The sequence below is a fragment of the Mus musculus genome, chromosome 10 (assembly GCF_000001635.26).
Source record: "Mus musculus strain C57BL/6J chromosome 10, GRCm38.p6 C57BL/6J".
In the NCBI taxonomy this organism is placed as follows: Eukaryota; Metazoa; Chordata; class Mammalia; order Rodentia; family Muridae; genus Mus; species Mus musculus.
Genome location: NC_000076.6, coordinates 121,035,869 through 121,063,510, shown reverse-complemented (window position 1 = coordinate 121,063,510; position 27,642 = coordinate 121,035,869). Strand labels below are relative to the sequence as shown.

Sequence of the window (27,642 nt, the reverse complement as noted above, 5' to 3'; positions counted from 1 at the left end):
AAGACACGCCGGAATGCTAGTATGAACCGCAACCTTCTTCATACTCTGACTTGTTGCAGAAGTTACCCGGCCCCTTTCTTGTTTCTAAGTCACTTTTCTACAGATTCCACAGTGCTTGCCATTCCTTTCCCTTGCTTTGTCCCTAATTAATGATCGGAGCTGTGTTCTAGGAGAGCAGTGAATGACAGCACTTTCGAGTCTCGACGAGCAGTTCTGAGACAAATTTGAGCAGACACCCTGGTTAGTCAGGCTGATTTATTTAAAAAAAAAAAAAAAAAAGAACCAAACAAGGACGCATTAAAGCTGAATCAACTGTCATCTTTTAGTGACGACTGTTGATCTGATGTGGTGAGAGAAAGGTCACGTGCGTGGATAGGTTGATCCGGCTTCCGGATGGTTGAATATCGTTAACTCGTACAGACTGATTCTGGCCTACGTTCCAACCTCTAAGCCTTTGTTCTCAAGGCCCAGAGGATGGCTTTGAAGTTCTAACACACCATTACCAAAGAGTAACCTTTTGATTATGATCTCATGAAAGTATAATCCATAACTTACACGAGTTAAAACCACGGCAGACAATGACGGCCCTGTAATTGGGCCTTTATGAATTCCATATGTTGCGATCGCTCCGTTAGCTTGTGGTCCTGGGTGGGATACATATCTCTTCCCTAAATACAGCTGCTGAACTTTCATAAAAGGCAATGAAACTTTTCACAGGTGCTACCAGCCCTGAACTCATCAGAGCCTTCATTTGGGTGTGGGAACTGAAAGGGCAGAATTCCTGGAAAACCTATATGGATATATAAATATTTTCTCTCATATCCAGTAGACACTAATTTGAGTAAAAGCGTTTTAAGCAAAGCTAGTAACTTTTTACTTAACTGCATGGCCAGTGTGCTTTCAACAATACCAGGAGATAAAAAAAAAAAAAAAAGGCTTACACAGGCTTGCTCTCCTGTAAAGTTCCGCAATGATTTGGAGCCCACAGGTAATGATTTAGGTTGTCTCTCTCTGCCAGCTTCTCCTCTCTCTCCCTCCGCCTCTCATTAAAATGAGTTACATTGTATCAGTGAACTGGAACTAGGCGTGTTTGGCATTGCTTAACTGCCTTCGTTTAGGGAGAAAGAACAGTAAGCTTGAAAGTAAAGATTTCGGTGGACAAGTAGCAAGCTGTGTCCCCACGAATGTGACAACAAACCCAACGGTTTCTGATCAATGGGAACAACAAACTTGAATTTCCCATGAACAAATGGTAACACAATAAGTGATATCTGAGGGAAAGATCAGGCTCCTAGATTTAGATTACGTTTTTGTACTTCAACAAGACAAGAGTATAGAAAGCCAACAGCAAAAGAAAAGAAAACAACAACAATAACAATAACCACAGGACCAAGCAAAGGAATTTCTTCTGCACTGATCTCCCGTCCTTCCGGCAGCTGTAACTGCCATCCTCGTCCCTGCACTGTCACCTGGATGCGTTTTGGTACCACTAACCAAGGATTTTCTTTCTTTTGGAATACACTTAAAAGTCACAAACACCAGTTTTCAGCAGCAGATGACGTCTACAGGTCTGGATCCCTGAGTTCAAATCAGCAACTCTGAGAGAGTACTAAGGCTCTCCTTCCCCCCAGATCCTCCCCGCTTGACAATATACTGGTATATTGTTAATTATAATGGTATACTATAATTATAATTAATAATTAAAATTGAAATCATTGACCGCCAGTGCCTTCCTTGCATCCCCACTGAAGACCTGATGTTTGGCCTGCTCCTTCCACCTGAGCGTCATTTGTAAAGACAGATGCTGTAGCCACCATTGGCTTCCAGTGTCTGCCTTACTTCACAGAGCCAAGTCTTGCACAGTACAAAAGGGAGATCAAAGAAGATGAGCAACTCCAAAGGGGCCACGGCTTAGGCTCTTAACCATTTCCAATTTGGCTGCTTTTAAGGAAAATCCCAGGGAGCTCATTAGAGTCCCCAGTTGTGACAGAAGATGACAGAGCAGATGAGAAGAAAAGAAGCAGATCAATAGAAAAACTGATGTACACAAGTCAGGGAGGCTGGTGTGACCTGAATCACAATTCAGTGGATGTATGGAAACCAAAAAGCCCTGAGAACGGAGTCTCTTTTGTTCGTTATTCATTTAAAGTAAATGACTGTAGATTACATAGTGACAGCTTCAGTACTGGTTTCAGGGATGTGTGTGTGTGTGTGTGTGTGTGTGTGTGTGTGTGTGTGTACACATATATGTATGTATGTGTATATATATAAATATATATATTATATATATATATACATATATATATAATATATATATATATATATATACTAGACTTTTTAAAAAAAAAGTCAGAGGAAGTAGAAAGTACCAGACCAAATTCCAAATCAATGTTTCCTCAAAACAAGAGCGTGAGAGCAATAGGAAGCAATGGACCTTATTTCAAAACTCAGCCTTCGTTCCTTCTAACCTGGCACACTGACTGACAGGTAGGCAATGTAGCCTTTCCCTTCCTGACAGATGGCCCAGCCACCATTTAAGCACAGATCTGTGTTTAAAAGGAATATAGACTGGGTAGTGATTGCCTTAGTCTTAGAAATGGACTTATTAGGGTTTTTTTTTTTAATGAAGTAAACAAAATACAAAGACATTGAAAAACCTATGGCTTTCCTTGAATTGAGTAGGTTTTAATACTCAGGGAGAGACCAACTTCCGGATGTCTTGATTAGTTAAAAAATGAAGCCATTACCACCCAGTAGCTGATTTAGACAGATACAACCATAGCCAAACAGTGGATGGAGATTGGGGACTCTTATGGAAGAATAGGAGAAAGGATTGCGGTCCTGAAGGGGATAGGAATTCCACAAGAAGACCAAAAGAAGAGTCAACTAACCTGGTCCCTTGGGGCTCTCAGAGTCTGAACCACCCACCAAAGAGCATACCCAGGCTGGGCCTACGTCTCCCCACACGTATGTAGCAGAGGTGCGCCTGGATCTTCATGTGGGTCCTGAACAACTGAAGTGGGAGCTATCCCAAAGACTGTTACCTGACTGTGGGATATGTTCTTCTAGCTGGGCTGCCTTGTCTGGCCTGAGTAGGGGAGGAAGTGCCTAGCCTTGCAGAGACTTGAAGTGCAGGGGTGGGGAAGGGGGGTGGAGGGGAGTTGTGGGAGGGGATGACTGGGAGGGGACAGTGAGTGGGATGTAAAGGAAATAAGTTAAAATTTTAAATTAAAAAATTTAATGCTTCAACAGTGGGCACTAAAATTCACATGTGCATGCCTGTGTGTTGGACTTCGTAACACACACCAGTGGGCGTCTTCACTCTACATACTGAGACACTGTAAGGACAGTGTCATTCTGTATTTCGTGGAGCTGCCATGATATGGCTCCTTCTCGTGGACTAGTGTTGAAGGCTGAAATAAAGTGGAGATCTTGGCTCCGAGGAAACGTACTCTCCCACTACCAGCTCCATTGCTAGCTGTTTCTGATATTGCCAAAAGTCTGTCGTCAGGGCTCATGTGTGGTTTTCTCCTCTGGAAAATGGGGCGCTTGAACTTATTCTGAAGGTGCCTTGCCTTCTGGAAACATGAAAGTGCTCTGCATCTCTCCCACCTGCCTCCCGAACCCCCAGGTTTAACAAAGAGCCCTGAGCTTTGTAGGGCGGGGCAGATATAATTTACGTCAATGCAGAGACTACATAAGCTCTACAGGGTTTGAAGCCCAGCATATTAGTTAGTTCTGTGGTAGTAGGATCTAATGAGCAACCTCGGAAATAATTACAAAGCTGGAAATCCGGCTGGAAACAGCCATGGAGGCACACTGTGCCTTTATCGATCCTTCGTGCCGATGTATAGATAGATGTGTGTTGGTAGGCATTTAATGAGACAACGTAGAATAGGCCAGTCTAAGAGTGAGTCCTCTCTACCACAGTTGGACTTTCCCTTCTGTTTGCCACGTGTCTACACTGTGTGCTGTGCTCACAGCAGCCGCGGGCTGGACACGCCTCTCTTTGAAGAGACAGCAGGCGGTGCGCTGAGGCCAGGGACAGATAAACAAGACTTTGCCCCATTCCTGATCTTATTCCACAGAGTAAACCTACCGGAAGGGAAGGTTCAGACGGGACCTGAGTCCTGCCGCCTCCTAGGTGCTCCCTCTGAGGACTCTGCCAGATCTAGTCCTTCCTCTGTCCAGGCATCTCTAGAGACTCTGACTGGCAAATTTAACTTGTTTTTTTCTTTGTGGGAAGAGTAGAAGGGGGCATGGCTAGGGAGGGAACGCAGGGCAAGCCCTCTACTAAGCCCACAGTGTAGAGCTGTACTCTGACCCCGTCCATCTTTTCTTTTTTGAATTCCCAGAAAAGTCTATTTTTTTTAATAAACTATTTTTGGGATTCGTGTATAAAATAGTGGATTTAATTATGACAATTCATATGTATACGTCATTGGATTTTCTTAATTCACCCTCTGTCCCCTGTCCCCTGTCCCCTGTCCTCTGTCCCCGACCTGCCAGTCTCCTGTTTCCCCACCTCAATGAGAGAAAGCATGCCATACTTTTTCTTTTTCTACTATCGTTACGTCTTGTTCCCTTCTCCACCGTGAGTGTGCATGAGGGGGTGGGCACAGTTCCCTCATATTGATGAAATATGATTGATAGGGAAATTGGTAAACTTATTCTATAGCTGGCCTTGAACTCGTGGCAATCCCCTGCAGCTGCCTCTGCAAGATTGAAAATTACTACACTGAGTCACTAGACCTGGCCCATCCTTCCTTTCTAAAAAAGGTTGCTATTTAGTTACTAATGGCAATGGCTCTGAACCTGGAAGATTCAAATATGTCACCATCCCTGCTCCTGCCTGGAAGCCCTCTCTAAAACAGCGGTTCTCAGCCATCCTAACGCTGTGACCCTTTAATTCAGTTCCTCATGTTGTGGTGACTCCCAACCATAAAATTATTTTCATCACTACTTCATAACTGTCATTTTGCTAGTGTTATGAATCGTAATCTTCATGTCTGATATGCAGGATCTGTAATATGAGACCACTATGAAAAGGTCACTTGACTCCCAAGGGGTTGAAGCCCACAGGTTGAGAAACACTGCCTTAACGACCCTCACAGATCTACTTTTTCCTTCAAACAGTCAGCTCTAGAGACTCTGGCAAACTACCTGTTGGTCTCACACTGTCTTGTCCCATGAAAATGAAGAAACCTAACCCCCGTGTAGGCAAAATATGTTATTTAATATGTAAACATTTTTGAAGAGTAAATATACAAAAGTAAATATTCCAGTCGTGATTATCTCTAATTACTTATGGGTATATATACTTGTGTGTTTGTGCATGTGTGTGTGATCATGGGTGTGTGTATGTCTATGTATGTGTGTATGTGTGTGCATGTATGTGTGTATATGTATTGTATGTTTGTGTCTATGTATGTGTGTATGTATGAATGTGTGTATTTGTGTGTATGTGTGTGTATGTCTATGTATGTGTCTATATGTGTGTTTGTCTATGTATGTGTTTATGTGTGTATGTGTGTGCATGTATGTGTGTATATGTGTGCATATGTCTATGTATGTGTGTATGCCTTTGTATGTATATATGTGTATGTGTGTCTGTATGTGTGTATGGCAAACAAAGAGCTCTTTAGGGTGTATTCATCCATTTAAAATTAGTAGAAGAGGTAACTGGAGAAATGGCTTGGCAGTTAAGAGCCCTTATTGATCTTGCAGAGAAACAGTTTGATCTCTGCATCCGCATGATGGTTAATAGCCTAAGGAGTTCCATTTCCTAAGTTCCATTTCCAAACCCTTTTCTGATCTCTGCATGCACTGGGTACACACACACTGCACCTACATATATGCAGGCAAAACATTTGTATATGCAAATAAAATAAGTCCAAAAATAAAGATAAAAGTAGTGAAGGGCCCAGCGAGATGGCTCAGTGGGTAAAAACACGTGCCACTCAGTCTGAAGACCTCAGGTACCCACACGACAGGAGAAGAGAACTGACTCCAGCCAGATGTCATCCACCCTCGCTTTCTGGCACATGCACATATACACATGCAAAACAAATAAAACATAACAAGAAGTATAAAATAAAACCAGTAGAAAATGTGCCTTCTTGAGTTCAAAATGTGCTGCTTTGTGCACTAGAAATCACCCTCGTGCTTTTCTATCTGCAGACGGAGAGCACGGCATCTGTCAGATGACTCCAGAGCTCAGAGTTAGTAACCATCCCTGCAAAGTGGCGACCCCCAGCCTCCCTAAAGCTGTTCATTCCATAGCTACTTCATAACTGTGACTTTGCTGCTGCTGTGAATCATAATGTAAATATCAGGTATGCGGGATATCTGATATGCCACCCCTGTGAAAGGGTGGTTCCACCCTCCAACGGGTCACAGGTCAAGAACCACTGCTCTAAAGCCTCTTACCTTGAAGGACACCCACCGCCTTGTCTACCAGAGAGAGCTGCCTACCACACACTGATGGCTCGCTGCCCCCTACAGCACAGAAATCTTACTGAGTTAGGCTTGCCACACCTGATCAGAAATACAAGCACACATCCACAACTTCCAGGACCAGTTGGGAAGCATCTTGTGGGGGGAATCCTTTTAAAGCCATAAAAGAATAGAAAACGAATAACATTTCTTTCATAACTCTGCTGGAAGTACGTGGAGTAGCCATCATAAGGTCAGGGGTAATGCAAGGGCCAAAAGATCCAGTGTGGAGCTGGAGTCTTTGACTCAGACATGCCACGTCTGAAATTTAGTCCTAAGGAAGTCATCTCAATATGGAAAAAGTTTCATGCAAACATGCTGTTCTTCACGATGTTATTTACCATAGTGAAACGTTATGAATAATTTAGACGAGAGAATGATTAAATATGCGATGGGATATTGTGTAACCATTTAAAAATTAAGTTTACAAAACATGTCGGCAAATATGTAGGAAAGCGCTGCCCTATCCTTAGGCAACTGACAGAGGAAATGGGACTTACTACTTTGCTCACCCACATATTAGCATTTTCCTAGGTGAGTCACCCACCTACGATTGTCTTCCTCCGTCTTCTTTCTCTTTCTCCAGAAGCTTTTAGTGAACAAATGCAGTAGTTCACAATGGAAAAAAAAAAAGTAACGAAGAAGAACGTATCAGGATCCATCAAAAGAAATGCTATACTCAGGAAGTGGAGGATGGAGCTCTAATGAGATCCAGTTTGTGTTCCTAGTGAGTAATGGGTTTTGCAAGTTATAATTATTTACAAAGACAGGCAGAGATGTGAAAGCCTGTCTTTTAACAGACAGAAAAAGATCTCAGAGTTCTTAGTTCTTTGCAAAGAGCCAAGCCAGGAATAAATATGAGTGTCTATAAAGAAGGGATGCTTTGGGGGAGGTTTTGAAGGACAGATATTAATAATAAGGCTCTTCTCGTCTTCTCGTCTTAGAGCTCAGCTCCTAACGTCATCTCATTAGTCAAAGCGAGGGAGTGGAAGCCCGCTAATACAGAGGGCATAAACGCCATCCAAACAGAGCTGAGTAGCTTCTGTAGGCCAACAGTGTTTGGAAAAGTTATTGCTGATTTGTTTCATCACTTTGACAAGTGATGGTACTGTCTGAACTGCTTCTATTATTGTAATCTGGGTTCAAACGCAAGGCTAAGAACAATGCAGAAAAGACACCAACTAATAAGAAGTCAGAGGCATTTTAGAAGAGAAAGAAACCCCCTTATGCGACAGATGAGAGAGAAAGTGGAATACTTGTTTGAGGTCCCAGATAGCGGGTGTGGGAGCTGGGCTCTAAGCCAGGTCTCCTGAGGCAGGCTCAGTGTGACATTCTGAGTTCAGAGAGGAGGACGCCATTCACTTACAGTGGAATTTGGGCACCCTGCCAACACACTCCCAGCTTGGGTTCTGGCAGCCAATCTTTCTCTGGCCCCATGACTCCCACCTGGCTCTAACGGCTCATTAATACAAAGAGAAGAAAAGACCCCACTTCCTCAGTGTCTACTATGTGTCAAGCGCTTTGTACACATTATGTGACTGTAATTTGCTGTCCCTGCGAAAAGGTAAATTATTGATTTCATTTTAGTACTTGACTATGAGGCCCCAAGAGTTTAAGTTAATCAAGACTTAGGCTCGATCAACCTCTGTGATCTTTGAATGGGGTTTATTGTTTAGTGTCTCTAGAGAAATTGAACTAAGAGGAGATCTCTCTCTCTCTCTCTCTTTCTCTCCCTTTCCTCCCTCCCCCAGTATGTGTGTGCATACGAGATATAGATGAAGACAGAGACAGACAGAAACAGAGAGAGACACACACAAAAAGAGACACACATACAGGGAGCGGGAGGAGGGAGAGGGAAAGAGACAGAGAGACAGAGAGAGAAAGAGAGAGAGAGGGAGGGAGAGAGAGAGAGGGAGAGAGAGAGAGAGAGTAGAGAGATTAACTCACATGAAACAGAGGCTATCAAATCTCAAGGTATGTAGCAGTCAGGCTGAAGACCTAAAGGAGCCCACACTATCTTTTCAGACTGAAACACAGTAACTGGAGTCCCAGGAAGCAAGAGTGTTTCAGCTTGAAGGAGTAAAGCCGGGAGCAATGACTATTGTCTAATTATAAGTAGGTTGTGTTCTTGTATGGTCCATCAATGGACTGGATGGGGCCCCCTCACATTAGAAAGGCCTATGTGCTTTACCCAGCCAATTGACTTAAATGTTAATCTCACCGGGAAACATTCTCAAAGACATACCCACCATAGTATTGAGTACATATCTAGGCACCTCATGGCCCAGGCAAGTTGACACATAAAATGGAGGGCCATACCTCTTCTCTAGTATGTCTGTGTGTGGTCTAGATGAAAGGTACTCCTCCCCTCCCCCTAGGGTACCTGTTTGGAGAAGCACTCAATCCCTCTGGTCACACAGGCATCCTGAGTCCCCCCTTGCCCTAATTTACTTCTGGCCCAGTGACCTACCCAAACAAGTAGATTCTATCAGCTCTCTTAACTTGCATCATTTTACATGGAGGGGACAATTTCCCACAGGCAAAGAAATGCCATTCAGACAAAGCCTTCAGAATGGAAAGCTTTTCAAGGAGTTGAGAACAAAAATAAGATTTAAAAATGACTGAGCTATTGAATACAAAAGCTGGGCAAATGCCGATTGTTTCTGTTAGATTGAACAGAATGGAAATCCACTTGGATTTCCAACTAAAAAATTATTTGGTGGGGCTGGAGAGATGGCTCAGCGGCTAAGAGCACTGACTGCTCTTTCAGAGGTCCTGAGTTCAATTCCCAGCAACCTCATGGTAGGTCACTACCATCTGTAATGGGATTGGATGCCCTCTTCTGGTGTGTCTGAAGACAGCTACAGTGTTCTCATATACATGAAATAAATAAATAAATAAATATTTTTAAAAACATTAAAAAATTATTCAAACAATATTCATTAAGTAGGTTTCTGTTGGTTTTTATTTAAAAGAAAAAAATAGTATCGCATGTCTTGCTTCAAAGTCAACATGCAACTGAAGGTGACCTTGAGCTTCTGATGCTTAGAATCTAGGTGCTGTGGCATGCCATGACATATAGACATGAGCTACCTTGCATGCTTTGTGAAGTCCTGGAGATTGAACCTAGGCCTTCCTCTAGGTGCTGCAAGCACTATACCAACTGAGCTCCACTGCCAGCAGGCAAAAGCATTTCTATAAAATCACAAACACAAATCCTTTGTGCACCATGCAAAGATGTGCAACTATTAAAGACTAGGTTTGAGTTATTTTTACTTTGGCTAAACTCCATTTTTATCTGTTATTCTTTGTATTGGGATATCTAAAATTTCACAGTAAATTTTAAATGGTAAAAAAACAAAAACAAAAACAAAAACAAAACCTAGTCATTGAGAGCTGGAGGGATGGCTCAGTGGTGAAGATCACTGACTGCTCTTCCAGAGGTCCTGAGTTCAAATCCCAGCAACCACATGGTGGCTCATGACCATTTGTAATGGGATCTGATGCCTTCTTCTGGTCTGAAGACAGCTACGGTGTACTCATATAAACAAAATAAGTAAATAAATCTTTTTTTAAAAAAAAATGAGAGAGGTGTATCAACTCCCTAGCTTAATGAATGAGTGCTTCCTCAGGTCCCACCCAGCATGGGGCTCACAAGAATGACCTCCCCTCCCTCAGCTTAAGGCTTCAGATACCCAAGAAGCCTGGGAAGGGTTATTACTCAATGAAATGGAAATTTTCAGAATCAAGGACAGTCATCCATCCTGGAGCTGAGTGGATCATGCATGCAGTCACGTGGCTTCTGAACTGGATCTTTCTCAGGTGCTTTGATACAAATGAGGCTGGCTCTTAAAAGGTTTATTTGCGGGCAGGGGTATAGTTCAGTTGGTAGGACACTTCCCTAGCATGTGTGATGTCCTGAGTTTGGTTTCCAGCTTTGCGTAAAGCCACACACACACACACACACACACACACACACACTCACACACTCACATACACTCACTCACACACACTCACACACATACTCACACACACACACTCACACACACACTCACACATACACTCACTCACACACACACACACTCACACACATACTCACACACACACTTACACACACTCACACACTCACACACACACACACACACTCACACTCACAGACACCCACTCACACACACACTCACACACCCACTCACACACACTCACACACCCACTCACACACTCACACTCACACACTCACTCACACTCACACACTCACACACCCACACACACTCACACATACACTCACACACACTCACACACACACTTACACACACACACATACACTTACAATCCTTGCTTGCTCTTGGGAGGTGGAAGCAGGAGCATCAGAAAGAAATTTGGCTATGTATTGATTTCAAGGCCAGGCTGGGTTACATGAGACCCTGTCTCAAAATTAAAATTATTTGGATGAACAAGTCATGCTATGCTTATGAGATGAAATGTGGAAATTATGTATATATATATGACTTGGCATCTGACTGCCAGGGTTCAAACCCTCACTCCTGCAGATGACCAATGTGTGACCTAGAGAAAAAAAAATCACACAATTCCCATGGGCCTCATTATTTTCTCACATTGAATGCAGAGATAAAAATAAAACTCACAACCCACCGAATTAATTAAAACACTAGGAGAAACAATCCCGATAAACTGCTTAGCTCACTCACAGCTAACACCCGATAAATGTCACTTGTTATTATCATGATAACATTAAGTCACCGGAAATCATTGATTTTGACATCCTGCCCTGCAAGAGGGCTTAGAGAGTAGAGGTGCTTGCTACCAAGCCAGACAACCTGATTTCGATCCCCAGGTCCCACCTTGTGGAGGAAGAAAACTGACTCCTGAAAGTTGTGCTCTGACCTCTACACATACCTCGGAGCTTGTCCCCAACCCCATATACAAACACACACAAATAAACATATTACATTTTGTAAAAATTAAATTCCAAGTTTTTCTTCCCCAGCTTCGGCTCCCAGAAGGAGGCCTCTGAAACTACTTACTAATAAATGCCTAGGTCGTGAGCTTTGGCCCACTCCCTGACTAGCTCGTAACTTATTGAACCCTTTCAAGCTATTCTATGTCTACCACTTGGTCAATTATCTCTCTTCAGTCCCGCTTCTTCCTTCGAGTCTCCTCAACGTCTCCCTCAGCATCTCCCTGAGTTCATCCACCCATTAGTTTACATCCATCTCCCGGCTGCTCTCTCCGGCTTTCTCCCCCAGCAGCTCCTTTCAGTCTCTCACCATTTCCCAGAGTCCTCTCTCTTCCTGCCAGTGTCCCACCTCCTATCTCCTGCCTCAGCTCATTGGCCATCGGCATTTTTATTGACAGGTGTTGTTTAAGAGAGTCTTGCTACAAAATTTTAAAATTCACTTTGCTCTTCTAAAATGGCAGGCTCAAGTAAACCATCGGCAAAGTTATTAAAATCTCTTTGATAGTGTCTGGTCAGGGTGCTCACTTAAAACCATGCCTCACAGTCTACAGCGGGATACGGTGTATATGAATGCAATATGATGTTCAAATAAAAAAGAGATTTGGGAGAATAATGATTTTAAGAGTACAAGCTGCAATTTCATCTACCAGGTTTTGACTACCTGGTTGTATATCCTGGTTTTGCTGTCTGCTAGCTGTGGCCATGGGTGTGTCATCTAACCTTGTGGGGACTTAGTTCTCACTTTGTGAAGTGGGAATAATAGTATGTTTATGGGAAGTAAATTAGATAATGATAAAAAAAATGTTTCTATGTCATTTTCTTCTGTTTCTCCCTCCTTTTTCTTCCATAGCTCCTCCTCATCTTAAAAGAGTTATTTACCATTATTTTACATGCACGTGTGTTTTGTATGCATGTAGGTCTGCACCACATGTATGTCGGATGTGTGGGGAAGCCAGAAGAGAGTGTCAGAGGCCCTGGCCTGGAGTTACAGATGGTTGTGAGCTACCTCATAAATGATGAAACTCAAACCTGGGACCCTCTGCAAAATCAGCAAGTGCTCTTAATCACTGAGCCATCTCCCCAGCATCCTCTTTCTTCTTTATCACCTAGATACACAGCAAAAAAGATGCTTTCAAAACTGTGTAAGTGGGCTGGAGAGATGGCTCAGTGGTTAAGAACACTGACTGTTCTTCCAAAGGTCCTGAGTTCAATTCCCAGCAACCACATGGTGGCTCACAACCAATCTACAATGGGATGTGACGCCCTCTTCTGGTGTGTCTGAAGACAACTACAGTGTACTCATAGATATTAAATAAATAAATAAATAAATAAATAAATAAATAAATAAATCAACTCTTTGCTTATCAGAGTAAAGTCCTAGTAAATTCTATCCTGGGAGAATGTTGTACTTTTGATTAAAAAAAATAATAATACAGATGGAGGTTGAGGAAGTATAACGCTGATTACATGGAGTAGCAAGTTTGGCATAGAGAAGGGAACTGGAGCCTATGGTCTAGTCTCAAATGAGGAAGAGGTTAAATTTTAACCCACAGACTCCAGAAAATGGGGAGCAGATTGAAGCCAGGAATTTTAGATGGGACCCACCTAGGCATCCTCACAGAGCCCTGACTGGGATCTGCTGTTCCTTGTTGTCCGTGACACCCACCCTCCAGCACACACGGAAAGGTAGAGTTTTTTATGAAGTTGCCTAGAAAATAGAGACAAAGGTCACTGAAGGAATTTAAGGCCTGGCCCGAGTGCTGCAACTTAGCATCTAAGGAGACCTGAGCGGCAGGATCGGGGTCTAAGGTACCAAGAGACAAAGAAAGCTCAATGTCAAACTGTGGAAAGGGGTAGACTACTCTCATTGCCATGTGGCCCCAAGGCCTATGAAGAATTTAGTCCAGCTTGGTCAGCTTGCCCTGCTATGAAATTACTGCTTAAAGAGAATGGGCCGCTTGCCCAGGCCTGGGAAGCAGCCCGGCACCATGGTGAGGGGTCAAACTCTCCCCATCCAGGGTGGGCTTTGTGGAGCCATAGTAACTCCCAGATCATTGCTGGGAAGAAGAGGAAAGGAAATAATGTGCGAGCATAAATTCACACGGGATTCTCTAAATCAGCAGTTCTCAACCTTCAGTTCTCAACCTTCTTAATGCCGTGACCCTCTAACACTGTTCTCATGTTGTGGTGACCCCCAACTATAAAATTATTTTTGTTGCTACTTCATAACTGTCATTTTGCTACTGTTATGAACAGAAATGAAAATATATGTCCCCCCCCCCGATTGTCTTAGGTGACCCCTATGAAAGGGTCATTCAATCCCTCAACCCCCAAGAGGGTCGCGCCGCACAGGTTGAGACCATTGCTGTAGAAGCTGGAGATTCAGGTTGTAGTGGGAAGACGGACCGTGGCTTTTTATGAAAGGCAACTGTGGTTAACCCAAAAAAGATTTTTTTAAAAAACCACGCCTTACTGAGAGCCCCGCCATTGGGCATGCTCTATTGAAGGCTGAGTCCAGAGCTCTCCATTGGGCATGCTCCATCGAAGGCTGAGCCCAGAGCTCTCTGATGCTTTGAATCCGTTTGGAAGAGGCATCCATCCTCCTCCAGCTACTGAACGGCTCCTTTTAACCGGAGAGCCGAAAAAGCAAAGCAAACACCAAGTGCACACGGAAAGATGGCCTCGAACTGACTCCTCCTTCAACCTATAGTGGTCTATTAGATGGAAGGTACTCGAGCCTCAAAAAATGTTGAAGTAGAAAATATTCCCCTAAGAAGTAGCTTACTTGCTTTAAATGATAACAACATAAACACAATCTTCAGTCTTAATCAACTTCTAAGTGAAAATAGAAATTAAGATTGTTAATTATTAACAATGTTAATTCATGAGTCATTAACAAAATTAACGTGAATTTTAATGGTGGAGGGTCAAATGACTTCACTAAGTACTGTAAAACCAAACACCAAAGTATTGTGCAAGTCTGCAGGAGACCATCTGGTTGTCCGTTGGAAGAAAAAGGACTCCCTTGGACTTCGCGTCAGAGGTAAATCCTCCCAATGGCAACCCTGGAGCAATCCTGGAAACAAGCATGCTACCAGGTTTGATCGCGCTCATCTTTGGCTTCCACAAACTGGTTTATCACGACTATTTCCAGGTGGCTTGCCTGGGAGAGTTGATTTGCTCTGCCACCTAGCGATAAGGGTAGCCTTAGTCAAATCCCAGTTGAGGTTTTTGTGACAGTTGGAAGGCATAATCCACGAGGCTCAAGGACAAGTCAGGAAGTGGAGAGGACCATGCTCCATGTGCTCCGTGCTCCACAGAGTATCTCGTGGAGCACCATGCTTAGCTCACCCTCTCTACCAGCCAAGACTCCCTCCCCAGGACTTTCCCAGTGCCTTGCTCACCCTCACTTACATGATGTTAGATAGTGCATTTTGCACTGTTATTTTGGGTCATACCTGTTTCCGTACCGTACTGTGAACTTCATGAGAGCAAGCTTTACAATCAACTCACTCCAATCTTTTCAGTGTTGGTCCTAGGCTTGGGCATTAGGTAGGGCCTTAATAAATATTGAATTAAGGTCAAAAAGAAAGAAAGGGGAATGGAAAGGACATGAAGGAGTTAACCTTCAAAACTCAGTATTTCTGTCATTCATATCGCGTCTTAGCTTGAGATTCAGATTTTCAAGTGTCTTTGCCATCTGGTGTGGAAAGTACTCATGGCTTCCAATGGAATCTCATTGTCTTTGCATCTCAAATGCTCACTTCTCTAACTACACTGCCATTCACTAAGCCACCTGAAGTCATTTTCTAATCTCTTATTTTCATTAATGTCATGTGCAGCTACTGATACTGACGGAGAAGGACAAGAATTCCTCCCTCCCTCCCTCCACATCCTACCTGGGTTTTGGCTCACCTTACTTTGTGTGTGGCCACTCATCAAATAATTTCCAAAGTGGCCCCAAGCCTCCAGTCAGACTTCAGTCTATCAACCATTATCCCTCACTCAGACACCATACCGTTTACCTTTAAATTTTCAGTGACTCCCTATTCATCATCTACAAGATAATGTCAACTATGGCATGCAAATAACTATCATAACCTTTCCTAAACTTACGTTTTTAGACACGCAACCCTCAGTTTCTGTACTTTAAGCTCTAACCACTCATAGTAATCGTTACTCTGCAAATAATACAGCAATGAGTCTCACGTCTGTGTGCCTTCCCTATGGGTCCTTCATTATAGCTTGAGTGTCCATCTAACAATCCCTGCCTTGACCGCTCTGCCTACTCTGCGTCTTTCCAGATGCCACTCAGATCTTGCCTGCTTAGCAACGGCATCTCTAGAATGTACGTGCTTGTTAATTTACCTCAACGGTAGCAAAAATTCCTCTGGGGTTAAGCCCTCATAGCGCCCCCCTCAGGACATCTGTGGAAACACAGCTGGCTTGTTTGGAGCTCTCCGCTAACCAGATGAAAGAGCTTTCTCTGAACAGGGGTAGCTTTGTGCCAGAGTATAAAGGCCGAGAAGCAAAATGTGGGCTGGATTTCAGCCCGCATCCCTTTGATCAGATTCTCAAGTGCAAGGAAACATTTTATCCATGTTGACCTGGAGGACACATCACATTGTTACAATTGCCTCAGAAATGTCAGCGTCTTTGTTGTATTGATCACAATTTATGGTTCCTGTTCTCAGATACAGGAAGCATCCATGTGTTCTTTGAATTGTTGATTGTTTTGGAATGAATAGAGCAGATTTGAGGAAAGCTTCTGGAATACACAGAATGTTTTTACACTTCTAACACGCACTTGATCAGTAGCCTGACTCCTTTATATTGGCCTTTCCTATTTGTAAGATGGGGAGAGCAACACCGCCTACCTGTAATACTTTGAATGTCTAAGCTCTGCCAAGGGCTCCTGTGTTTGAACACCTGGTCCCTACCTGGTGGCCCTGTTTCAGACGCTTGTAGAACACTTGGAACTGTGGGCTAGCTAGCAGAAGTGGGTTTCGGGGGTGGGCCTTGAAGGTGGTATTTTCTTCCGGTTGCAACTCTTCTCCTCTGCTCCAGCTATGCCAAGATGGGAAGGGCTTCTGTCACCAGAGCCTCCACCAGGCCTTCTGAGCCATGAGACAAAACAAAACGTCTTCCCCTGGCTTGCTTCTTCAGGTGCTTTGTCACAATAATGACAATGGTAACTAGCCCAGTACCATAGAGGTGTTGGGAGGATCTGGTGAGAGGGGATTCGTAAACAGTCCAGGGTGTACCTGATGGAGGCTGTGGTAAGGATTGGCTTCTGTTTCTCTGGGTGTTGGGAATGAACCCAGGCCTCGTGGATACTAGATAAGCAGTGCTGTGCTACATTCTAGGTCACTAATGACTATTATTCTTGATACAGAATTTAAAAAAAAAAAGTGAATGCTTTGAAGTAGCAATAAATACAACCTTGCTAGAGGAAAGAATCCTGGAGGCTTCTAAAACTGGAGGTAGATGGTTTATTCTGTATAAAGATGTCATTATGTTCACTGACTGGAGATGCTTTCCTGTAGGGAGAGACTCACGCTGGAGACGTTGGTAGGTTCAGATAGAACCGAACCGACACTCCTGATATGTAATCACCAAAACACAAATGGGCCATGTGACCTCTCCTACAGCTCTGGTGTTTCTTGCCTTGACCAAACGCCCTGCCTCGTGTCATCTTCCATGTGCCCCTCACACCCTGAGTATTCTCTCTTCCATAGGCTAAATCCAGACTCAGGCAGAGCCCACTTCTCTCCCAGAATGCACTTCTGCAACCCCTCTGGGTCTCCCTAGGCCAGGGCTTCTGTCCTCCCTGATTGACCAGCTTCATGAACACCCTTCCCATTGCTAAGCCATGTTCCCCGAGCCCAAACCAGCTGCTTCTGCCTCTGTGTCCCCAAAGCTCTGTGTTGACAGTGCTGTTTAGTGTTTGCACTAAAGTACAAAGTTTAGGTACTTTCCTAAAGGGTCTGGGCTTGAATCCTGACTCTGCTATTTATTCGTGGAGGGATCTTGGCTCTTCTGTGACTGGGTTGCCTTATCTGTGGAAGGACAGTAATAATTAGCCATGCCTCCTTTATTTGTCCAACATAGAATTACCAACTGTGCACTGGGAGCCAGGATGCTCTGGCATCAGGAGATATACAGTAAACAAAACAGAATTCTTGCTTCCATGAGCTCACAGGGAACAGAGAGACAGACAATTAAAGCCAAATGTAACCGAGCGCCTCCATCATTCTCAGCTGAGGAGTACTCAGAGTGTAGGGGACAGTGTGGTGGCTGTTTTAGGAAAGTCTCTCCGAGGAGGGAAGGTATAAATAGGGATCAAAGTGAGAGGGACATGCAGAATTCTGCAGGAAGAACATTCTGAACAAAAGGAATTTCAGGTACAAAAGTCCTGAGGTGAGAAAGGCAGGCATTTAGGGGTGGTGTGTGTGTGTGTGTGTGTGTGTGTGTGTGTGTCTGTCTGTCTGTCTGTCTGTGTGCATGTGTCTGTGTCTATGTGTGTGTGTGTGCATGTTATGTGTATATGTGTGTGTATGTGTGTATGTGTTTGTCTGTGTGTATGTGTGTGCAAGTGCATGTGTGTGTATGTGTGTGAGTACATGTATGTGTATGTGTGTGTGTGTCTATCCTTCTGTGTGTGTATGTGTCTGTGCATGTGTATGTGTATGTGTATGTGCATGCACATGTTGAGTGTGTCTGTGTGTATTTCTGTGTCTGTGTGTGTATGCATCTGTGTGTATGTGTATGTACATGTGTGTGTATGTGTGTGTGTCTATCCTTCTATGTGTATGTGTGTGTATGTGTCTGTGTGTATGTTGTGTATCTCTGTGTGTATGTCTGTGCCTGTGTGTGTGTAAGCACCTGTGTGTATGTGTGTGCACACATGACTCTCTGTGTGTATGTGTGTGTGTGCAAGTGTCGTGTGTGTGTGTGTGTGTGTGTGTGTGTGTGTGTGTGTGTGTGTGTGACAGAAAGGCTGATGGGACACTGAGTGGAGCACAATAGAGAGGAAGTGACTCTTTATTTGTGGCCTACATCTTTCTCCAATCCAATCTACTTCCCTCCTCTCCATCCACGATCTTCTCCTTTGCTCCCAGATGTCTTTGCAGTTGAGAGCTCCTCAACCTGCTACAAGATAGTCTGAGGGTGTCCAGCACTCTGCCTCTCTAGGGACTGACTGGCCATTGTCTATGGACCAAGTCCCAGAGGCTGTGACTTGATAGAGTCATCTAGGATCACTTCCTACATAGGAGTACTCTAGCCAGCCAGAGTACCAGAGACCCAGACGACCACATTTCTGTTGATATGTCTCACCCCAGGCTGTTCATTTGCCTTATTCTTGCTTGGCTAACTCGGTAGTCAGATGCTGTTACAGAGCTCTCTGCACTCACATAATTCCTTCTGCAACACCATGCTCCACCTTCCATGAACCATCAGTGTAACATGTTTGCACTCTGGTTTTCTAATTGGATGCTCATTTTCTTGAAGGTTCTTGATCCCATATTTCTCCCAAAGCATGCTCTAAGTTCTGGCCAAGACACTGAGACTATAGTCTCTGCATTCTCACGTTGGTAACTTAAGCACTTACCCGTTTTGTCTCAGGCCGTACAACACAGCCACCTCTGTGAGATTTTACTCAGGGGATTGGATTTTAAATATTGCTTGATCATTCACTAGGTTCTTTCATCCAATTCATCTATTGTTCTAGTTTGAACAGGGATGGACCCCATAGGCTCATAGACTTAAATGTATAATTATTCGGGAGTGGTGCTACTTGACAAGGGTTAGGGGGTGTGACCTTAGAGTGGGTGTGGCCTTGGGCTGGGTGTGGCCTTGCTGGAGGAAGTCTGTCACTGGGGGAGGGCTTTGGGATTTTAAATGCCCAGTGCCCTCTCTTCCTGCTGCCTGTGGATCTGGATATAGGACTCTCTGCTCCTTCTCCAGAATCATGGCTGCCTACCTGTGTGCTGTTATGCTCCTGACATGAGAATAATGGATAAAACCAGCCCCAATTAAATGCTTGCCTTTATAAGAGTTGCCATGTGACCCCCACCCCCACCCCAGCCTGGTGCCCCAAGGCCTGGAGAGAGAGCAAGCCTGAGATGACCACCAGTCTGGCACCTCACAGCCCAAGTGAACAGACCATGTCTGAGATCACCTCTGCCCCATGGCACAGGTGGAACATCTCGCTCCTGAGACAATCCAGACACCCCTGGAATGATGAACAAGTGAGTGGTGGGGAGATGGAAGAGAACAAGAAGCAGAAGGTTGTGTGGCAATGAAGGGAAGTCTGGTCCCTGGCCCTGAAGCAGCAGGGGCCTGTTACCACCAAGGGCCAGGCAGATGTCCCTGATCTGGAAAGTCACCTGGGTCCATGTGGATATCTGAGGGTTGTACAAAGCTGGCCCCACCCCTCTCTTGGGCATCACGAGAGAGCTGGCCCCACCCCGCAGGAGAGCTGTCCCCCTCCCCACTTGACCAGGAAAAAGTAACGCTGGCCCTGGTTTCAGGGTTTTCAGGTGAGCGAGTCCTGAGGGGTTGAGTGTGGGAGAGCTGGTGGACGGACCAGCTCAGATACCACCCAAGCTCAGATCCAGGGTTTTGAGTTGGCCCCACCCCAACATCTACCCCATCTATGATCTGCTGGGGCATGTGAAGTGGCCGTTCCTACAGATCCACAGCTTCAGGATCTCCATGGCCACAGGATATCAGAGAGGGGTCCTTGTGAGGATCCAGTCTTGATGGTGTGGCAGAAGCCAGAGGCCTTGACCCAGAGCAATGACACTTTGCAATGAACAAGTAAAGAAGTGTGGACAACAGGGGACACTGCAGGACACACTGTGACACATCACAGCTTCCACAATGAGAATTTTTTTCATTGGGGGAGGGGAGGCTACAAGGGTGGAGAGTGGGTATGAAGGGATGGGGAGAAGGGTAAGACTAGGGTACATGATGTGAAATTCATGATGAATCAATAAAAAGATAAATTTTTTAAAAAGGGTTGTCATGGTCATGGTGTCCCTTCACAGCAGTAGAGCATTGACCCAGACATCCGTAAGATCCCAAAGAAAGCTCAGAAAACCAGCCACCCACGTCTGTCTGAGGGAACCAGGGATGAAGAGTAATAATTCTGTGATTTTCCTGTGTTTGAATCAATAATAAAATCTAAAAGAAAAATAAATATTAGAAGAACCAAGTGTATGTTAAGCAAACCCACAAACAGAGTCTGATTTTCTCTTCCTCAGACGGGGAGGCCGTCAGCCAAACTTGGTCACAATCCTGTGTTTACTTTTGTTTATATTTACAGGGTGCTTGTAGGGATTGGAAAGGCAAGCTAACGCATTTGTTTTCTTCAAATTAGCAAACTGGTTTGCCTATGTACGCCCTTTGTGGTGTGTTCAAAGTTGAGACGCCATCGGGAAATTAAATTCATTTCTTAAGTTCTATTCCTGTAAAAAGCTATTTTAAGGATTTATATTTATTTCTATGTTATGTGTATGAGAGTTATGCCTGTACGTATGTATGTATGTATGTATGTATGTATGTATGTATGTATGTATGTATGTTTGTGTACTACATGTTATAGAGGCCAGAAGAGGGTGTGGAATCCCCTGAAACTGGAGTTGAAGACAGTTGTGAGCCACCATGTGGGTGCTGGGGAATTAAGTTTGGGTCCTCTAAAAGAGCAGCAACTGTCCTTAACCCCTGAGCCACCTCTCCGGGTTTGTAGAAGACATTTTTATAGTTCCATGTCCAACCCACCGAAATCAGTGGGTACAAGGAGGAAGGACAATAGAAACGAGAGAAACAACCATCAATCCTTCCAGAGAAATCTATGAAAAAAACGAGCTCAGTTTTAGTGATGGAGAAGACGCCAAGCATTCAACACATAAACAAAGAATACTCGAAGCATCCCCCGCATGAACCTGTAAGGTAATGAGCACGTTCTCTCAAAAGAAGGGCAAGCCGATGAGGAACACAACACGGGAGCGCCTTCTACTTCCTAGTCTTTGGCGCCCAGCCCTCTCTATCTTTTGACCTTTAACGCCTCATCATTAGAGACCCATTACCCCCCAGATGAGTGTTGAAGCAGCACACAGTCACCAGGAACATGTCTGCTCCCTCAGGACCTCCAAGCACTGGGGCATCCTAACTCTTGGAATTTTTCCTAGTGACCGATCCGACTTATCCTTCAGGGAATTAATTCACACAGCACCTGCTTAGAGAGCCTCCTTCCTCCCTACAGGGGGAAGGCGTGGATTTCTTTGGTGCCCATGTTTTTCAACCTCATCTGAGTTGTGTGATGGAATGACAGACGTTCGCCTTCTCAGCTCCGAGGTCCTTCCTGGTTTTATGCTGTGTCTTACGATGCTGGAGTCAGAGGGAGAGGCTACAGGTGAGAACAATGCCCATTTCTTCAGCTCCCAGGGCATGTGACTGTGTTAATCCCACATCACTTGATCGAGGTGGCTAAACTCCTATAGTCAGCGAGGCCCTGGTTCACCAAGGCCTCCTCAGACCACAGAACGAGGGCCGCTGTCATAAACTCAGTTTCCCCGCAGATGTTTCCTCAAAACCTCCTCTTAGTTATCAGGGACAGGTGGGTTAAATGAGCTTAACTTAAAACAAAAGGTCTTCCTGCCTCACCATGGGAATTTAAAATACTTTTATTTGTGCCAGAAAATCAAGGCAGGACTATGCAGAAAGGATAACAGCGAAACGTTTGTTTATGTGCCTTTTTTCGCTGCTTCGGGAGAGAGACGTAACGGAGTTTACATTTATGCCATGTAGACCTCTACAGAACCAGATGTGGCTTGCAAGGTACCTTGTAACTCATCTCCTCTAAGCTATAAAGCCCCTCCCCCCTTTTTTTCTGGCTCAAATTTGAGGAACCAACTGCTGTTTTCTATCAGCCCTGCGACAGATGGCTGGCATATGCCCGCTTCACTAAATGAAACGGGCTCTCCGCAGTTACTCTTTGATCCCCAGTGGCGTGTCCACGGCACAGCGTAAAAGACTGGGGCAGAGCAGAATCTTAACACTGAAGGTTTGAAGCAGTCCTTTTGAGATGTGTACCTCCTTTAAAACATCATGTCCGTGGTATGTAAACATATCCACATTCCTTGTTGGAAATCGTGCAACAAGGGTCAAAAAAACAACGTTATTTCCTTCATTTGGTGATGTAAAGACAACATTAGATTTGATTGCAAGTTCCAGAAGTACCAAGATATGGAGCTGGCTACTCAAGCAATCCTGTCTCCAACAGAAAAAAGCACAGAGGAGTTGAAATAATAGTATTATTAGTATAGTATAGTATAGTATAGTATAGTATATATTATCATAAATGTGGGGCTCCAGCGTGGGAGGAGGCTCTTAAGAGTGTTCTTGTGGTGGAGAGGCTGGGTAAAGGACCTTTGAAGATGGAAAGGATGTTCTTGAATTAAAATTCACACACACACACACACACACACACACACACACACACACACCCTGTTGCTCTTCTCTGATGTGATCAAAGAGGAAGCCCAGTTTAGTGCATGTCTTCAAAATGCAGCTTCTCTAATGGGGAGCTTGAGACCTGCAACTGCCGAACATTTGAATGCAGCCAGTGTTGAATCGTGTCAACACTGCCTTGGGAGCAGAGGCTCTCTGTCCAGGCAATAGCACTTGGCTGATGGACACACACCATCCAGTTGGTTACTGGAACACAGCAGGACAATCATTCTGATTCTTAACAAAATGAACCAACACCAGGAGCTGGCTGTTGGAGAAACGGCCTGGGTCGTTCCCAGGTCATGTAGTTTGGTAATGTGGTCTGTGTAGCTCTTACAGCCACCCGAAGACAATGGTGTAGCTTCATATTTATGATATTTTAGGATGCCTACTTACTGTCCTGGGGATGTATATATTTTAGAGGACTTGAGCTTCTCCGGCTGAACTGCATAAACACGCTCCTTTGTGGTTTTTAATTTATTTATTATGCGTGCATGGTATTTACTATGTGTGCGCAGTGTGTGCACACAGGAGCTTTTAGTGGTGCTTTTCCCTGGGATTGGGTGTGATCAACTGGACTCATCTATAAAGCAAGCCCAGACGAAGATCTCATGCTTTCTGTGTGCCTCAGTCACCATTATTATTTTTAATCAGATTTCAGTCATTCAGGACTGGTTTTAGCTGATAGGGAGCCGATGAAGACCATTAACTCAGTTATAATTAAGTCCCCATGCTAGAAATGCTTTCTTTGAGACACTGTGACCTTGGCATATTTATTACATAGTCTTGCCGCTTTGGGGTAATGTGGGGGGACTGAACCCCAAAAATGTTTGCCTCTGGTGCTTGGCTACTGAGTGATTTATCCAGTCCAGTGTTTTCTATTCTTGATGGATGTGCGCAACCACAGAGGAGTGGGGGTGGTCAGTGTGAGCAACACTTGCTGCAGAAACATAAGGACCTGAACTATAATCTCCAGAATGCATGTGGGAAGCCAGGCGTGCTTGTGTGAGCTGGACAGAGACAGGACTTCTGGGGCATGCTGGCTATTAGCGTAGTGCCAGGGTCTATGAGAGACCATGTCTTAAGGGAATAAAGAAGAGACTGAGCACAGGACGCCCACTGTCCTTTGGCTTCCACCCATGACCTCATGTGTGCACACACCATGCACACATCCTAATAAATTAGAAACCACAAAGTAGCATGTTTATGCAGTTCAGCCCAATAAACTCAGGTCCTCTAAAATATATATATATATTATGAAATAAAATATATATATATTTTATTCCCCCAGGACAGTAGAGCTTTCTCCGTAATTTGAGGGAATTAGATATTGACTGATGAGCTTCACCCAAAGAATTTCTAGTCATCAGGCAGCAATCTTACCCCAGACCTTGTCATCCAACTAAGAAATTCAGACTTTTGGCCATAATATGAATGGAAAAATCAGTATTGATGACTCAGCATGAATTTATCAACTGTGCCAAAAAAAAAAAAAAAAGAAAGAAAGAAAAGGAAAGAGAAAGAAAAAGGAAGAAAGAACAAGAAAGGAAGAAAGAACAAAAATATAAGGGAAAAAGTAACATAAAAATTGATGCATCTAATAATATAAACCTCACTGTCTAAGTACTAGATTCCTAGAGTCCTGGAGTCTTCATGTTTCTGCATGTAATAGGCTATGTTATCATTAGAGGATCAGGTCTGTATCAGCCTTATATATAAAGATCACATCTGTACTCATAGGAATTACATCCATAAAACATTTTGGCCTTACGCCAAATTTGTTCATGTGGAACTCAGCACCAATGTCCTAAAGTTAGAGTTCAGATTTGTCTAACGAAACTTCCCATTAAATTTTTTACTTGAAAGCCTTGGGGTTTAGGAAGTGTTATTTTCCAAATAAAATGTTTAATTAGCGCCTAATTTAGAAAGCCAAAATGGTTGTTTATGGCCTCTGCCTGCCTCAAATTTAGAGACTACGAACGAGGCACGGACTCATTGAAAAATAACAACTGTTAGACAGTTGTCCCCAGCAGGGAAGGGTCTTTCCCCTTCGTGACTACAAAGCCTTTTTCAATGGAAACTCTTCCCAGCTAAAATACATTAGAAAAAGACAAGCCACAAAATGAGGGTTTTATATGGAAGAGAAAATGGGGGCAAACGTTCCCACCTACTTGCCAAACCAAAAAAGAAAAAAGAATAAGAAAGAAAAGAAATTCAGGTAGAACAATTTCAGATGCGAAGACTTCTAAAACATGTTTTTTGAGAACCTCAAAAACTAGTAAGACCACAGAAACATTAGTGAGATACCTGCTCTCCATAGATGACTGCCTGTGAAAACCACCTTTTCTGCCATTTTCTTGAGTGATAGGTAGTGTAGAAATGATATAGAATAATAGGTATTGATGATGTGTAGTATAGAGATGATACGGGATACTGATGAAGAATTTATACAACATAGAACATCGTACAATTTAATAGTCATCCAACATAAACTCATCCATTCATACGCGTCTAATCTGAGATTAGTTTTTAGATGACAGATCAACACGTGCCCACTGTGGGGAAACTGAAATGTCCCAGTCTCTCTATGACACACACTGCTTATGTTTTCAAAGATTGGAAGCTGACCAAATGGATTTTCCTGTGACAGCCAACCTATTTATAGTAGAATAAAAAAAAAAAAAGTGCTATATCACAGACTAATTTGTTAATAAGAAATGTCTCCATGGTGTCAAATGATGCCTAAAATATCCATTGCTTCATCACATGCTGCTGTGATCGCTGGACCTCTAAGTGACTTTTCTGCTAACTGTATGTTCATGTATTCAATTGTCTTAAGATTTGTTTCTGGAAATACACTGTCCCACTGAAAGGTTGCCTTTGAGCCTTTCCTTGCCTAAGTCAGTCTGTCTGGCTTGGTAACCCATGCGCTCATCTGACATGAGAGTCTGCACAATTCCCCACATACCAGAACACCTGCATAACATCTGATCAGTTCCCTATGGGAAAATGAAGCCCGTTGTAGTGGCTCCGTTGTAGTTCTCTGAGGTTGGTAGTGGGCTTTAAATGGCTCTCAACACTCTTGGTGACTGCGCTCAAAACTTCCTAGAAATACATGATTCCTTATTGCTTTTACTAGGTCTTGTATCTTCTTAAAAAAAAAAAAAAAAAAACCCTTTGTCCACATGTTGCTAAAAGAGCCACAGCTTAAAATTTAATTAATCAGATATGTTTCGTTTCTGCAGTGTTGAAATGCCTAAGTGTTTGATATCATTTGGATTAAATAACTAGATAATGGGATGAACTTTTCATTTTTCATGTTGCGATGTGGTTTGGCATAAGCTATGGATGCCTTTCAAAATACTTAATTGATATTGAAGTCATCATTTTTCCCCGTCTTCGAATTCCCCTGGCATGTCAAAATGTGTGCTGCCGGAGTCACATTATTTTAGGGAGCAAAATTAGTTATATTTAAATAAGATTTAAAACACACCTCTTTCAGCTTTGGGAAGTTCTATCCATGCTACACGCGGATTCCGAGTAATGGCCTGGAGTTACCTCTCCATAGAGAACAAAGTCACTTACTGAAGGGGTAACATTGTTATCTCTCCCTGGTGAACAAAGTCACTTGCTGGAGCGCTAACTGTTGTTCTGCCCAAAGAGATGAGCCATATATTTAATCAACACAACCTCAAGCAGGAAGGAACAAAATACTAGAGGTCCTTAGATGGCTCTAGCTTTCCCCAACCCCTCCAAAACACAGCCCTAAGACTGCTCACTATGCCAATCCCTTTTACAGATATGTGTGCTACAAGGCAATGCACAAGGTAGCATGGAATTGCAGCCTTTGCTTTTAATTCTTTGAAAGACTCTGTCTCTGTCTGTCTCTGTCTCTCTGTCTCTCTCTTTGTGTCTCTCTCTGTGTGTGTGTGTGTGTGTGTGTGTGTGTGTAAGGGAGCTTGGCATTTTCTACCATTCTTCAGTTACGAACCCCTTTCATCTGGCAGGGTAGGGGTTAAGCTACTTTCTAACATTATTATGAAAAAGCATCTTTAAAATATAGGCTGTTGAGCGCAATAACAAGTGGTCAACACCAGCAAACAGATTTGGGTGAAAGAAAAGGAAAACATGAAAGCCCAGTTACTCATTAGTGATTTCCCAATGTACCAAACAACACTGCACATCAAGTATCTACGAAGAGAGGATTGCAGGCAGGAACAAAAACAACAGAGGCTTCAATCAACTTCTCTGTGCAAACGGGACCATCAAATGTCTGACCTGGATCTACCAAACATCATTTAACAAAACAACAACAACAAACAAACAAAAAACAAAAAAACCACGGAGCAGAAGGAACACAGACAGTCTGGATGAGATCTATTTTTAAAAGATTCTTTTAAAAATAGAACAAACTTGAGGATAAAAAGACAGCTGAAGTGGTCATGACTGCAGTGTAATAGGCAGTTGCAGGGCACCAATGTGGTTTCCTGATTTAGCATGGTTGCTTTTTATAAAGTGTTTTCTTGATTGCATCCTTCTTGAAAATGGCTATTTAAGTAATTTTAGAATTAAAAAAAAAAACCTGAAAATGTGCAGTTAATTATAGTTACAATAGTTTTCATAGCAGACACATTTTTACCAACTAATGAGCAGAA

The 27,642-nt window shown here is 43.5% G+C and overlaps 1 protein-coding gene across 1 annotated transcript in view; it reads right to left on the bottom strand.

Moving 5' to 3' along the window:
- Wif1 (Wnt inhibitory factor 1) overlaps positions 1-27,642 on the bottom strand; it is a 66,639-nt gene that overhangs the window by 37,132 nt on the left and 1,865 nt on the right. The window lies entirely within an intron of this gene.